At 36.6% G+C, this 15,101-nt stretch overlaps 1 protein-coding gene, 1 long non-coding RNA gene and 1 pseudogene across 2 annotated transcripts in view; 2 read left to right on the forward strand and 1 right to left on the reverse strand.

The window, feature by feature from the left end:
* The window catches only part of LOC139983148 (dnaJ homolog subfamily C member 25-like), a 376,890-nt gene that overhangs the window by 103,706 nt on the left and 258,083 nt on the right, over positions 1-15,101 (forward strand). The window lies entirely within an intron of this gene.
* On the reverse strand, positions 906-14,582 carry LOC139983154 (uncharacterized). The gene is made up of 3 exons (XR_011798524.1): positions 14,440-14,582; positions 9,057-9,172; positions 906-7,173 (listed from the first exon to the last, which is right to left on the reverse strand). It is a non-coding gene; the product is annotated as an uncharacterized lncRNA (long non-coding RNA).
* On the forward strand, positions 9,500-9,597 carry LOC139983926 (U2 spliceosomal RNA; annotated as a pseudogene).

Consider the following 15,101-nt stretch of genomic DNA (forward strand, 5'->3'; position numbering starts at 1 on the left):
TTGTGGTATCTACCTACCATCTACTGTTTGTGGTATCTACCTACCATATACTGTTTGTGGTATCTACCTACCATCTACTGTTTGTGGTATCTACCTACCATCTACTGTTTGTGGTATCTACCTACCATCTACTGTTTGTGGTATCTACCTACCATCTACTGTTTGTGGTATCTACCTACCATCTACTGTTTGTGGTATCTACCTACCATATACTGTTTGTGGTATCTACCTACCATCTACTGTTTGTGGTATCTACCTACCATCTACTGTTTGTGGTATCTACCTACCATCTACTGTTTGTGGTATCTACCTACCATCTACTGTTTGTGGTATCTACCTACCATCTACTGTCTGTGGTATCTACCTACCATCTACTGTTTGTGGTATCTACCTACCATCTACTGTTTGTGGTATCTACCTACCATCTACTGTCTGTGGTATCTACCTACCATCTACTGTTTGTGGTATCTACCTACCATCTACTGTTTGTGGTATCTACCTACCATCTACTGTTTGTGGTATCTACCTACCATCTACTGTTTGTGGTATCTACCTACCATCTACCGTCGTTGGTCTAGCAATGTCTTACTGACTACTGAAATCTCAAGTCAACTCCATCCAGATATCATGCAACACTGAACCCTTTACTGCCGGGTCGTGGCAAATGTCTGTAACTTGGTTTCTAATATGATAATGAGTCATTTATCTATCGACACCAAGGACTGTCTCTAAGTAGCTGGTCTGTATCATATCATCGATTTTGATCTGCAACTGATATTTGTCCCGTCGTTGTGAAACTGGGTTTCGAAACGGTGAGTGGAAATCTAGCCACATTTGTGAGAAGGAAAAATTCCTGGGGTGAAACCAAATGTTGGTGTGAGCAAAGTAGCAACAGTCTGGTAGTCTTGAGGAGTGATCTGTATATAGTTGAAATGTATTACATGAAGAAATCAAATTTGGCACGAATTCATTGGTAACTGTTGTTGGTACACTCAGGGTCAATTTGTACACCCTTTACACCCTGGATTTGATTCTCATTTAATGAATAGACCTGAACCTACGCCATAACAATACGTTTGTTCTTAAAACATTTCTATATATAGTAAATGAGCGAAGAAATTAAAATATCTCCGTTCGCATAATTTCTCAAAGCTCACACACATCGTCGTGGCTTTCAACATCTTGTTTCAATTTACGACAGAGGTTTCACGTTGTTCTAAACTGTGTTCTTTAAACGCTGCATGTATGGAGACCTTGGGTAGCCATTTACAGTCCTTGAAGATCATACGCAGGACTTGGCAGAGTAAGACTCGTTTCTAAAGTGTTTCAATAACACAGAGACAGGTTTGAATGAAACTAAAAGATACACATGGCATACATGTCCACCCAGTTCCAAAAAAAAAAGTGTGCCAAATTTGATTATTTCATGTGTACCCTTAAAATTTTTAAATATTATGAATGTCTTTCTTGATTTTTCTTCTTTTTTTTTTCTTCCTTCTTACCCTCTTTAGTGAAGATGTAAATTACGAACGATCAAGTTTCGTCTGGCTATTTGTAGATTTAGAAAAGAGAAAAAAAACTTTCATTCCATGAGAACAATTTGGAAAAAGATTGTGTAATGAGTAAAAGAACAGATTCTAATTAAAGTCAGCTTTAACCTTTTTATAAACACTTTATTCTTGTAATATTTTAATTTTAAAAAGACTGTTCAGTAATACTGTCACTGTGTTATTATTATTATTATGATTTTTTTAAATGACAGAAACGTAATTGAAAGATTGGAGAAAGTTCGCATGGTTTTGTATTTGACTTAACCAGATTCTGATCAATACAGATCCATCATATGTGACATCACAGAAGACTGATTAGTACAGATGTTTTATATATGACTTAACAGAATCTGATCAGTAAAGATCAATCATATGTGACTTAACAGAGATGAAATGTATAGTTATCTACAAGTTACCATAAAGAGCACAAAGAGGTGAATACATAGTGACTAGAAACCATGCACATTTTCAGACTGATTTCAGAACCCCTTGTAGAATTTCTTTTGCCCTAAAGTAAATTTTATTTTGAAACCTCACTTAAGTCAAAATGAGTTTGTTTGTATCACAATTGATCTCTTGACAATCTAAATAAAATAAAACTGTTAGCAAACTGCTTATCCACTGTAGAGAGCCTGTGTAATAGAATGTGTAAAAGTAAGTTGGCCTGACGTTTCGATCCTACCAGGATCTTCTTCAGAGGCTAAAATAAAGAATACTTGTAAAGAGGCTTAAACACCAAGGAAGAGTTATGTTTATAAAGAAATAGTTAAAAATTTTAGGAAGAAACAACTTCAACCATCCTTTCTATGAACAGGTGGGTTTACTCTAAAGTTTGCATTCTAATAATCTTACTATTTAGAACTATAAGCAATTTGTTTCATGAGGCTTAGATTGTTAGTGAAATATTTTTCCATCTTCACCAAATAAACATTTCATTTATGCACGGGAGATGCATCACAAAATGCAGCATACAACGATCACAAAATGCAGCATACAATGCATCATAAAATGCAGTGTACAATGCGTCACATTTCTCCGAGGGAATCAACTAACGAACTTGTGTATATATTAGCGTTACTAGTGACAAAACATGTGGCATGGGAGCACACAACTAACAAGTTTAAGGATTAGTCAATGACAATTACTATTTGAAAACCCATTTTGCATGACGAGTTCAGAACACCTACTGTTCAATCCACACTTCTCGAAGTGTCTAAATTTCGTTTTTATAAGTTATTTATGAAAATGAACATGCAATATTCTTCATCCGAAACTTCTCTAGGCACCAAAGACACGCATGACCAGGGCACATTTGTTGTAAATCACAGACAATGTAAAATAAACATAAGATCGTCTGCCACAGTTAGCTAAGTTAAAGGGATATTCTATTGGCTAAAGTTTGATAACAAATTTCCTCATCTATAGATCAAAACCACATTCTCATCGTATTTAATTTCACTAAGATAGGACTTTAAATTTTATTCAAATCCGATGACATTTTGAATGTTTCTGGTCACAGTATCCTAAAACAAGCTGCAGAACTAACATGGCCTTATTAAATGTTAAGTATTTATCTACATATGAAAATGTTATTTCTACACCTTTGTACTTTGGTAAATTACTAATTACATAGCAGTCCATTTGGCATTCTAGTTGTGTCACATTTCAAGGAAAACTCAACAAGAATCTTATAATAGGAAAGTAAAGCTTTTGAATACATTTACGGCATCACAGATCACTTAACTGTCTTCCACTTTCTAAAGTAAGAGATGGTTTAGAGGTGTAGAGAGTGATAAATGTTTATAACTTCAATCAATTAGCCTATATCTCGAGAATAACATTATGCATTATCAGAATATCCCTTCAACTCAGTTCAGCTCTTTCACCGTAGAAATCTAATGTGATACATCAGTGGATATAATAATTAACTTGGACGGCAGGTGGGATCAGAACGACAGGTGGGATCAGAATTGACGCGGTAGTTGCTTGTTGTGGTTTGGCCTTTGTTGGAATGCTAGCCTGTACAAACAAGCAAAGCGCCTCAATAAACATGAACACGTAGAATTCAGGCAACAATGATTGATTTGTGTTGACACAGCAGATCTCATATATTTACTAATACAACTCTATGCATATGTGTATAAAGACAAAATTACCACTGTTATCCATATTGCAAAATGGGGAATTATTTAAAAAAAAATTAATTACACTTCACATTCAGTGATAATGAAACATCAAACAATACGTGTAGAAAAGGCTAATGCGCTTAGACATATGGCCCCAATCATCATGCAGAGAAGTTAATGATTGAAATTTTCTTTTTCAGAGTTATAATGCATTAGCATATCAATACACTACAGTTATTTAGGTAAGTATTGATAACTTCCGAGTCACACCCCATAGGCTACAACAACGTTGGAACCGACTGTCCAATGCAAGATCAAAACTTTAACGTGGTCAACTAAGGAAAAATGAGTGTGGAACTATGCCAACCACAACTATATTTGCTTCAAGTTTACTTGGAAACAAAAAGTCTGTAAATTTATCAATTATGAAGATGAGAACTGCATGCAAAATTTCACCAGGCACTGTAATAATATGTTCTTCTTTAATTAATTTTCCTCTGGACTGTCCTTTTAAAGCTTATCGTGACCTCCACTGATATATGGACTTCACCGTCGGGAGGCGTCTCTGCCTTTGAGGTAATTGTTAGTCTACATTACAAGTTAACGTCAAAGGCAGAAGAAATATATTTAAAGTTGTAAAAAATGAAGATGGACACACGTGGGAATTTTCACGTTCATTTAGAAAGTGTAAGGTCAGGTTCAAATTCCGTTGCTATGCTATTTTATTCGTTGATATGGCAAGCTTGGAAAGTAGTTATATTTTGCGTAACAGTATTCAGACTGGCCAAATAGACCGACGACTACACCGGGAACTATCTTTTCTGAAACAGCGCTCTCTCTTTTTATCAATCATAGTGGGTGGGAGTGGCTTCCACCGTCATCGTCAGTCGGGGGAAAAGATGCACAGTCGGGTGATTTATTTACATCACGTCGTGAAAGAATCAGACCGCTTCTATAGACATAACTATAGACTTTATTTATAGTCTGAATATACCCCAGAATGCACCATTTGAAGTCTAAACTTTATTGTTGTCCCTGGGCAAGTTGACGACGTTGAAATAATTCTGACTTCATAAATATGGAACGCGAAAAGGGTCACTACACATGAACTTATACAGACTGAGGCAGGCTGAAACGAATCTCCCAAGATAAACGGATGTGTCTAAACAAACACCTCTAAAACGAAGATCGGTGACAGAAGACTGGTGAAATCTCGAAAACGAAGACACCTAAAACGAAGACCGAAGATAGAACACTGGAAAAAATCGAAAACAAATAAAGAAGTCTTCGTTTTTCAATCTTCGTTTTCGAGATTCGCAGTATAGGCAAATCTCGAAAAGGAAGACCGAATAACGGAGACCTGCATTAATATTCAATTAAAACAGATACACTCGCCATGAAACTCTTTCGAGTATATCATACAAGGTTTAATGGCCGTGTCAGCCCTAGGGACGGGGAGTGGGGATTATGAAACTATTAGTTCGTGGTAAGGAGCAAGTCATGTAAGCTTATGGGCATCCGTACAACTGTGATCTATTTCGGCTTTTCCCAAATATCGACCACCATTGGCTTTATTTGTCAGTTTTAGTGGATCTCTCAATGCTTTATATTGCCTGTCTCCTCTTCTTTGGGAAATGAACATCTATGAAGTATCAACGACAGGTGGGATCAGAATTGACGCTGTAGTTGGTCGCTCTAGTTTGGACTTCGTTTGAAAGCTACCTCGTGCAAACAAGCAAAGCGGCTTCAATAAATATGAACATTAAAATTCAAACAACAATGATTGATATGCAATGACTCAACACATTTCATAGTGTATATAGACACATTCACCACTGTTATCCATATTGCAAAAAGGGGAACTACTTAAAAAAAAAAATTACACTAAACGTCTGGCAATTGCGTCAGTGATCATAAAGCATCAAACAATACGTGTAGAAAAGACTTATATGGTTAGACATATGGCCCCAATCATCATGCAGAAAAGTTAATGATAGCATAGCAGCACCTCATTTTTTATTAAGTCTTTCATTCGCTTCTGGCCATCCTATAAAGATTCAGCACACTAATTAAATCAGTCTTTATTAAATATATTGAACCAATAAGGCACAAAATGCAAAAGCCTACAGCAACAATATAAAAACACCTGTTCTAAATGATAATAATTAAAGCCCTTAAACGCATATAGTCCAAAACAAATTCAGAAATACGTAAATAGTAAAATAGTTTTAAACAAAGAATACACAAAAGATTAAAACAAAGTAAATAATTAAACATAGATAACAATAAGAAATTAGATTACTGTAACGCCGGTGGTAAGATAGTAAGATACTTAAATAAATGAAAGTAAAACTAAGGGACAGTTACACTGAAATGAGGATGCTCCTATAAAAGTTAATTAGGTATCTTGAGTACTCCTTTAATAATTAAATACAGGGACGGCTCCTTTAAAATACGTGTGGTCATGTGACAATGCACAGAGTGAACATTATCTAAGTTCACAATTCCGATTAGGAATTAACTAGAAACTAATTTTATGGCGAATAACGATTTGCTATCGGTTATTCACCTTATAACCATTTTATCCTCAACGTGTAACCTATCAAAATGGCTCTATAACAATGGTTGTATATTAGCTAACTTTCCAAAGTTATAATTAAAAAGGTGTACATATTTCCCAGTACAAGAAATTAATCTCTTTTTTAATTAAATATCACGGTAGTTGTGCTGCGAATTTTCCCAGATACCTTGCCAAACAACCCCCCTGTCTAACACCTGTTTGTTAATTTTTGGCACGTTTCCAAAAAACTTTTCATGGAGTAAACTATTTTGGCTCCACTCTAGAATTAATAAGGTCAGTCAGTAAAGGATTGGTAAAGTTATGCGAAATATTATCTTAGACGTTCAAGAAAAGTAGGTTAATATCCCCATAACATTACGGTAAGTACAACACATCTCAAGCCAACCAGAGTCATTTTGGTTATATAGTCTTGCAGAAAAAAACGCCCAACGGACAATGGTTTTGACAAACACATCATTGACAACTGATTCGGGGAAATCCGAAGTATTTTCGCATTTGGTTTTAAAAGTCGATACCATTTCCACTGTGAATTCGAGGGTTGGAGGAACAGACATGTAAACGTCCATTGGAAAGCACTGACAAACGTCAACAGCATATTAAAATATCGTATTGTTGAAGTAAATGTTGCTATGCCTGGTGAATGTTACTAATGAGTTCCATACCTTCTGCAAGGTCAATTTTCATTTTGCCTGTCTTCGTTCTCGTTTATCTGAACTTGATTGAAAATGGCACAACCAAGAAGAGCAACTTCTAGGGCGATACCCAAGCCAACCGATGCCGCAGAAGCCCGTCCAGCAACCGCTGCGACTGCTCTTACTACTCTTGTTACTTTTGCTACTCTTCTTATTCTTGCTACTCTTCCTAATCTTCCTACTCTTGCTACCCTTCCTCCTCTTGCTTCTTCTGGTATGTTTTCCTGTGTAGATAACGGAGAGAAAACTTTGAATCATATTTTGTTCACATTGTTTACTGGCAATATGGTCCAAATTATTTAGCCCTTTCTTGCATATTGCTGATTTACTGCTCCCAAAATTTATGGGAAGCATATAACTGGTGATGATTTACATTTACTTTAATTCAATAATTCTTTATCGGACGTAAATTCTAAGTATATTTCTTCAAAGAATGAATAATATATTATTTATCCGATTTTACGAAATCAACTAACTGGAAGAGTAAAGAAAAAAAAAGACTTCATTCAGCTTTGGATATTTAAATCTCCCTAAAAGTCATTTACAAAATAGATAGTAACTCATTAATACATACACGGTTTACTTTGTCAGTTCGATACAATATCTATTCTTGTAGCCTAGCTCTATGAAATCCGCATGGTATTATAGTTATTTTTGACATTTTCAAAGTTGAAGTGTACGTTCTATTCGATATATCAGTTCTAGTTTATTGACTTTAAAGGGTGTGAAGACTCGCGCAAAAAGAAACGTCTAATGCCGGTAATTTGACCTAGTTTCGAATGAGGTGTAACAGAAGTTTTAAACACCACCATCGATCCCAGAAAATACACACACAGCTTGCTAACGTCGGTAATTAGACACTAGTGTACAGTCAGTACATACAGCTGCAGCACAGTATACAATCGATACAGCGATGGAAATCTCAGGTCCAGCTAAAGATAACAATTAAGGTATCACGTTTCATTACTGTCTGCATTTTGTAGCGACACGAAAAAAAAACGTCACTTTCAAGCAACAGAAAGTTAACTTTTTCAGATGGCCGCCCGTATGGAAAGCCGTTTTAACATTTAATAAGGAATTTCAGATATCTCGAAATAATTTCAGATATCTCAAATTAAATTACAGATATCTCCAATTTATTTAAGATATCTACAAATAATTGCAGATATCTTAAAATCAATTTCAGATATCTCGAAATACCAGGGAATTTCAGATATCTGAAATTGAATTCGAGATATCTCGAATTGAATTTCAGATATCTCGAATTCAATTTCGGATATCTCGAATTCAATTTCAGATATCTGAAATAGAATTTTGGATATCTCGAATTCAATTTCAGATATCTCGAATTCAATTTCAGATATCTGAATTAGAATTTCAGATATCTCGAAATCTATTTAAGATATCTCGAATTCAATTTCAGATATCTGAAATAAGAAACAATTTCAGATATCTAAAATTCCCGATTAAATGTTAAAATGGCTTTCCATACGCCCGCGCTTTGGGGCGAGTCTCCGATGCCTTTAAGGTGATGAAGGTGCACAATGTGTAAGATATAAGTGAACATTTTATGTCACAATATCACCTTGTGGTCTGGGATGGAAATGGAATGACCGATTAACAAACAGCTGAATAGAAACAGTCGAAATGGTGAGACTGTGTTGGACAAAATGTATTATTTAATTATTAAAATTACTAAATGGCATTGCTTTAGTGACACAGAAGGTGTAAAGCAGAAGCAAACCACAAATCTAACTTCTGCTGAATGTCGCCATGTGTCCTTTTTCATAACTATATGAACATTCAAGAGTGGACGCACTGTCTAGAATAAACATGTTCCGGTTAACAAATATAAAGGAATCAATATTTATGAAAACATATCCAATTAGATTAACACTTTCTTGTGCAGCTAATTCTACTCGAGCTGCAGCTGCAGCTATATCTTTCCCTATAGCATCAGAAAGGTCGGTATCAGCAATAATATGAGTATAAATATGGATATGAATATTAACTAGTCGCAGCAAGGTAGATTGAATTATCCGGCCAAAAATGCTTTCAATTACATTGACAAAATACATTGATCACGTAAGACAAAATCAGTAAATACCAGAATCTCAGTAAGCAAGCCTACACAGATTTCCACAGCTTGAAGTTTACTCGTAGCCACCATTTTCAAGATCGTTGATACTGTACGTTGCCTTCTAAGAGGTTATTCACATCTGTCTATAACAGAAATATTCGATATTTAAGAGGGTTATACTCTGGTATAAAAAATATATCAACGTCAAACAGTCTTGTTTTACTTTTACAAATGTTTGTTGAAATAATGGTCTGAGGCATTCTTACTCGTTCCACAATAACACACCAAAAGCCCCTGAACTGACGCATTATCATATTGCTTTTGCTTGGTGTTGTGTTTTTTGTAATAATTTGTGATAATCCGTCAAGCTCGTTGATATATGTTGTTACGTTTACGTTAATAGCTTAGATGAATAAACCTGCAGTGACCAGGTTATGCGTGCCATGCGTTAAAAGTGAAACATATTTGTTAAAGCTTCTCGGCCTTTTGGCTAAGATCATGTGTAGTATCTGTTCCCTTTCCAGGGAATGGTGATGCACACCCGACAATGATCACACAGTCACAGTCCCGACGCAAGGGACTGGGGTTGAGAGCGGATCAGTCGTTCGGTAGTTTGGTTTTTCGTGCCCAGGTTCTTTCCTGGGCGACATTTTCTTAAAAAGTATTTGTTAAAGCTCCTCGGCTCTTTGGCTAAGATCATGTGTAGTATATTTTCACCTTCGAGGGGAATCGTGATACACACATGACGATGATTACACAACAACAGTCTAGATGCAAGGGGACTGGGGTTGAGAGCGGATAAGTCGTTCGGTTGTTTGGTTTTTCGTGCCCAGGACCTTTCCTGGGTGACTTTTCATAAAAAAAATTATTTGATATAGCCCACAATGTCACTGTGATAATCAGAACCAACAATTGTGATTAGTTTGTGTAACCTGTATCCTAGCGTCAGACCTACCGCAGGAAACCAAAGACGACAACGTTGTCGTTTTTGGTTTCCTGCGGTAGGCCTGACGCTAGGCATAGTTGAACAACAAACTCCAAAGCTGTACCTTCGCCAAGTAAAGTGCAGTATGACAATTGAAAACTTCAACACTTCAAGGAATTTGGCCTATATAGAATACCCCGCTACGTGAAAGCCCCTTCCAATCGCGTGGCTACGTCAATATTCCCAAAGGTTTACCCGGGAATGACTGCACCGGCTCCGTCAAGAAGAAGTCTTTTGTTAGGCGAGTTAAATGATAATTAATTTTGAAAACGGATACTTCGTCAAAGACCCTACAATAATTATAATTATCATTGACCCTAATCGTTTGCTACGCGAGTTCAATGTTCGAAAAGATTGAAAATGTATCTAAGTACAAGCATTCTCCTGGATAGGCTACATCGGCTCTCGGAGAACAACCCCTCATTGACATTATGTCCGATAACAAACAAAAGAGCGTGTTTCGAGAGAGAGAAATAGGATTACTTTAAAAAGGAGAGAAAATATTCAATTTTCGATACTAAAACGTAAAAAAGAAAGAAATTCATTGAGAAAAACTTATTTTGACTCTAAGATCTAGAGAAAATATTCAATGTCCGAAAATGGGGGGGGGGGGGGGGATCATTAATGCTCTAGAAAGGAGAGAAATTGCTCAATGTCCAATTCTTTTAAAAAAATTATTGATACACATTGTTATTAATAACCAATCTATTTCTGTGAATTCTGTGAAAAGTGAATATTGATGGTATTCTTTCATGTCGAAAGTGGCGGCGCTGAGGAGGGCGTGAGGGGTCATTCGCCCCCAAGACATTCCTCTTACCCCCCAAATCGGCCCCACCAGATCTGGTACTTATCCCAAATATGTAGAGCTACAATCGCTTGTGGAAAAGGGGCTGTGACCACAGTACCCTTCAAATCTCCCCAAAATATATTGCCGTGGAAATGACATATTAGCTGGTTTCGTGTAGGTTCCTGCATCCATGAGTTTATCTACGTTCAGCATTCAGTGATCAATGAAAGTTAATGCGAACAACAGGTTAACCGCAATGGTCTTGTACCAGCTCTAATCACTATTTTTAGTGAACATAATCAAACATTTCCACTGTAAGGTTATCAAATTACTAGGTATGTTACTACATTGTTGCTACATAACACTTGTTTTATGCACGTGACGTATGTACTTTTATCTTTTACAGATACATGCAGTGCACGGTATACATATCACCATAGGCGTAGGAGCCTCATTTGAGTTGGGGGGGGGGGGGCTGTAACGACTTGCCCGAAAAATATAACCAAAATTTTTCGCGCGCTCCGCGCGCGTTCCACATGTTAATCTGCATATCATATAGGCATTCATCAGTTATCACATCACATGCCATTAACATAAAATCATTTTCCGTGTTATTACCCTTCCATATTGGTTATAATTATTGGGGAAGTCCTTACAACAATAATGATAATAATATAAGTTTAACCATTGAAAAACACATTGCAAATTATTCTTCTTTCAGTAGGTGCCAGTGGCGGAGCTAGGGGTATTAGACAGGGGAGAGAGAATGGTCTGTAGGGGCACTTTTGACACTATCTAATCGGAGCGCCACCACAGGTTGGCGCGGAGCGTACAGAAATTTTTTGATTAAAGATACTCCCTAGATTGCCGGAAATGACCCTTTCCAGGCCTTGCTAATTTGCAGATAAACAAAGAATAAATAGGTGTCATCGCCATTTGTCAGAAATTTGCACCAACAAAATGTGACAAATATCAATAGGTATTTCAGAGCGCAATAAAAAAGTCAATAATCGCGAATAAGTAGAAAGTGGTAAAAAGCTGAAAAGGGCGCCAGCAGTCCATATGAGTCCGCCAGGGTGGGGGGGGGGGCATCCGCCCCCTCTGACTGTATGGACGCTCCGCTACTGGTAGGTGCCCGAAAAATTCTCAGCATATTGCCCAAATTTTCACCCAAAAAATGAAAAACACACTGCAAATTATTCTTCTTTCAGTAGGTACTCGAAAAATTCTCATCATATTGCCCGAATTTTCAACAAAAAAATTGAAAAACACATTGCAAATTATTAGTCTTTCAGTAGATGCCCGAAAAATTCTCAGCATATTGCCGAATTTTCACCCCAACAAATTTGAAAAACACACTGCAAATTATTCTTCTTCCAGTAGGTGCCCGAAAAATTCTCAGCATATTGCCCGAATTTTCACCAAAAATATCGGTTGGGGGGGGGGCTGCAGCCCCCCAGCCCCCCGCCTCCTACGCCTATGCATATCACAGATATTCAACACATAGAAGGTACTTCCTGCTTGTCGCTTGCAGCGAATTGAAAATAACAGCTCATCCTGATGCGTCAACCTATACTGCTATTTTACGTGCATTATTAATGAAAAGAAATGAAGTGCCCAGTTTGTAAGAGATTCTTAAAGATGTGAAATAAAAACACAAAATTGTGAGCCATTTCTAGAGGTATGCTTCTGTTTATTCTCTATTGATATGTTAGTCATACAGTAAATATATTTTTTTTAAAAGTCATATTTGACAAGTAAGTAGACTTAAATTGAGAAAGACGTATCTATGTAAAATCCGGGTGTAACGTGGGGCCTTCATGTACGAAAAATACATTTATATTTGCCACTGGCGGATCCAAGGGGAGCCATGCCCCCCCCCCCAAAGGTGAGCCAACAAGTGTTTCCGAGCATCCACTAAATCATATGATTGGAAATTAAAAAAATCGAGAGGAATAGCAGTGGTAGACTAGTCTAAACCTTTTCGTTTTCTGGTTTAAAATTAAATGCAGAGCTCCCAACTGACCCGCAATTCGCGGGAATTAGACCCGCATTCTAACACCCAAACCCGCTGACCCGCACAAGCGTCCGAAAAAAACGCATTGTAATTGTCAAGTATACATAAAAAATTGCATCAAATTTTGACTTAGCAACCATCATTTCTTTAGCATTTAGCATAATAGAGTATAAAACCTCCTTTACAGCATCATTTGAACCTCAAATTAGCCTATATTTCTTTTCATTGGGGCGAGCAGCGAACATTTTCATGCCACGGGAAAGAATGAATTATCACCTACTATTCAATTTATTGATGTTACACACACAAAAATGCATAATTCTCAGAAAATTTTGGGTGACAAAAGCCTTTCTAAGTGCCACCATTTTACATGTAGGCATCACCAGGATTCCAAAAAAATTCAAAAGGGGAGGGGGACACCCCCTCCCCTTATACCCTTCCCCCAGGACTGCGATTCGTGGCATGGACCAGCATTTGCCTTCTCAAGAGTTGGGAGCTATGTAAATGTATGAGCATGAGGATTTACGTTACTATTAATAAAACTGTGGAAATTTCCCTGCAGTAACCCATTCCATGATTTGCAAGAAAAAGCCGCAAGCTTCAGTTTGATGATATCATCAAGTTTAAGCAAGGTTAGTTTCTAGAAAAGCGGACTAATGTGTTCCTGTGCATGGTGCGGAATGGGTAAAGTGACGAATAGCTCTTTTTTGGAGTTGCTAAGGTGATCAAGATTCACATTGTGTGTCCCAGACCAAATAATTGAACAGTATATTAAGTGTGGTACAAGATCAGAGTTAGATAAAGCGTTTTAAGTATATTGTGTGGGAAGAAATGCTTAAACTTTGAGAGTTTTCAAGATTTCTTGCGACTTTGTTACAGATCGATGATATGTGGTTGCACCATGATAAATTATAGTTAATATCAACACCTACTTCGTAGTAGTTACATGATTAATGATTATACCGCTCATTATTATGTCTTTGTCCCAATAAAATTTTCTATCAGTGTTGAAAGCAATATAATTAGTTTTCTCAAAGTAAATAGAATTTACTTAATTCATTAAAAACAGTATACGTTGCAGTGTGTCGAGATTATCAGAATGGAAGAAAATATTAGTATCGTCGGCAAATTATTTAATGTTTGCGATTAGAGACTTGGCAAATTGTCAATACTAATAAGGGGTGAGATATTATCACTTAACCATGCAAGGATTAACTATGTAAGGATTTATCCTCTACTAAAAGAGAACAGTTTCCTAAATATTCAGACTAGTTTCCTAGGATAGGTTTTACGATTAACACAGTACTGTACATAGGCTGTGTGAACAGTCCTCCGATATGTAACGTTAAGGCTTCGATTCAAGTAAATTAATCACAAAGAATAATTTATGCCAAATGATTCGTCTAAACATGGATCTATAATCTGTTTATAGCTCCATGGTTTAAATAACTTGCAATTATTTCCTATAAGATAAAGAAATGCTAAGAAGCGAGACCAGTTAAACTGCTGTCTCAAAAATAATAACTATGAGCTTAGTCACGTCAGTTACTCTTCAAATTAGAGAAACATGGCGATAGTAACATCAAATGATTTACGTACAATAATTTTTGAAAGGACTTACAGAAATACGTTTATTTTGGCTTCAGCGGCAGAGACTTTCTGTAGAACTTCGGTTGACGTTTGTTCTCCTTCCTCCAAGGTGGATTATCAGTGTCTACATACATGTATTCTTATTTATAAATGCGTGAGAGTTAATTTATAGGCCTACAAGCTCCATGTCCTATTGTTCTCAAGTTATTGCGGAAAGGAAACGGTTAAGTGTAAGACAAATAACGTCGCGTGCCTCGTACATCTCTCGAGTATTTACTAAAGTAAACAACGATTTATATCAGACAGCTGCAATTTTATTATGAAAATGACTTTCTAAATTGAAAAGATTCCAAAATTTCAGTTAAATGTAGAATTGGAAGCCACCCGACGTGTAAGTTGTAAACCATAAGCCCTTGCGGGCTTCTTCCACATTTGTGGTCGCTTAAGCGTCGTAAAAATAACTGCTGATTATTATTATTATTATTATTATTGTTATATTATTATTATTATGATGGTACCGTTATTTTCCGCACACGTTACTTTCCGCTGAAACAAAACGGTGTTTTCCGCAAACAAATTTGTCAGCGGAAAACAATGTTTTTTTCAGCGGAAAGTACTGTTTTTTTTGGGAGGAACAGAATGACTTACTAAAATGATTCGGCATATGGAAGGTATTTAGGAACATGGCGAAGA

Source organism: Apostichopus japonicus, chromosome 16 (genome assembly GCF_037975245.1).
Source record: "Apostichopus japonicus isolate 1M-3 chromosome 16, ASM3797524v1, whole genome shotgun sequence".
Classification (NCBI taxonomy): domain Eukaryota; kingdom Metazoa; phylum Echinodermata; class Holothuroidea; order Aspidochirotida; family Stichopodidae; genus Apostichopus; species Apostichopus japonicus.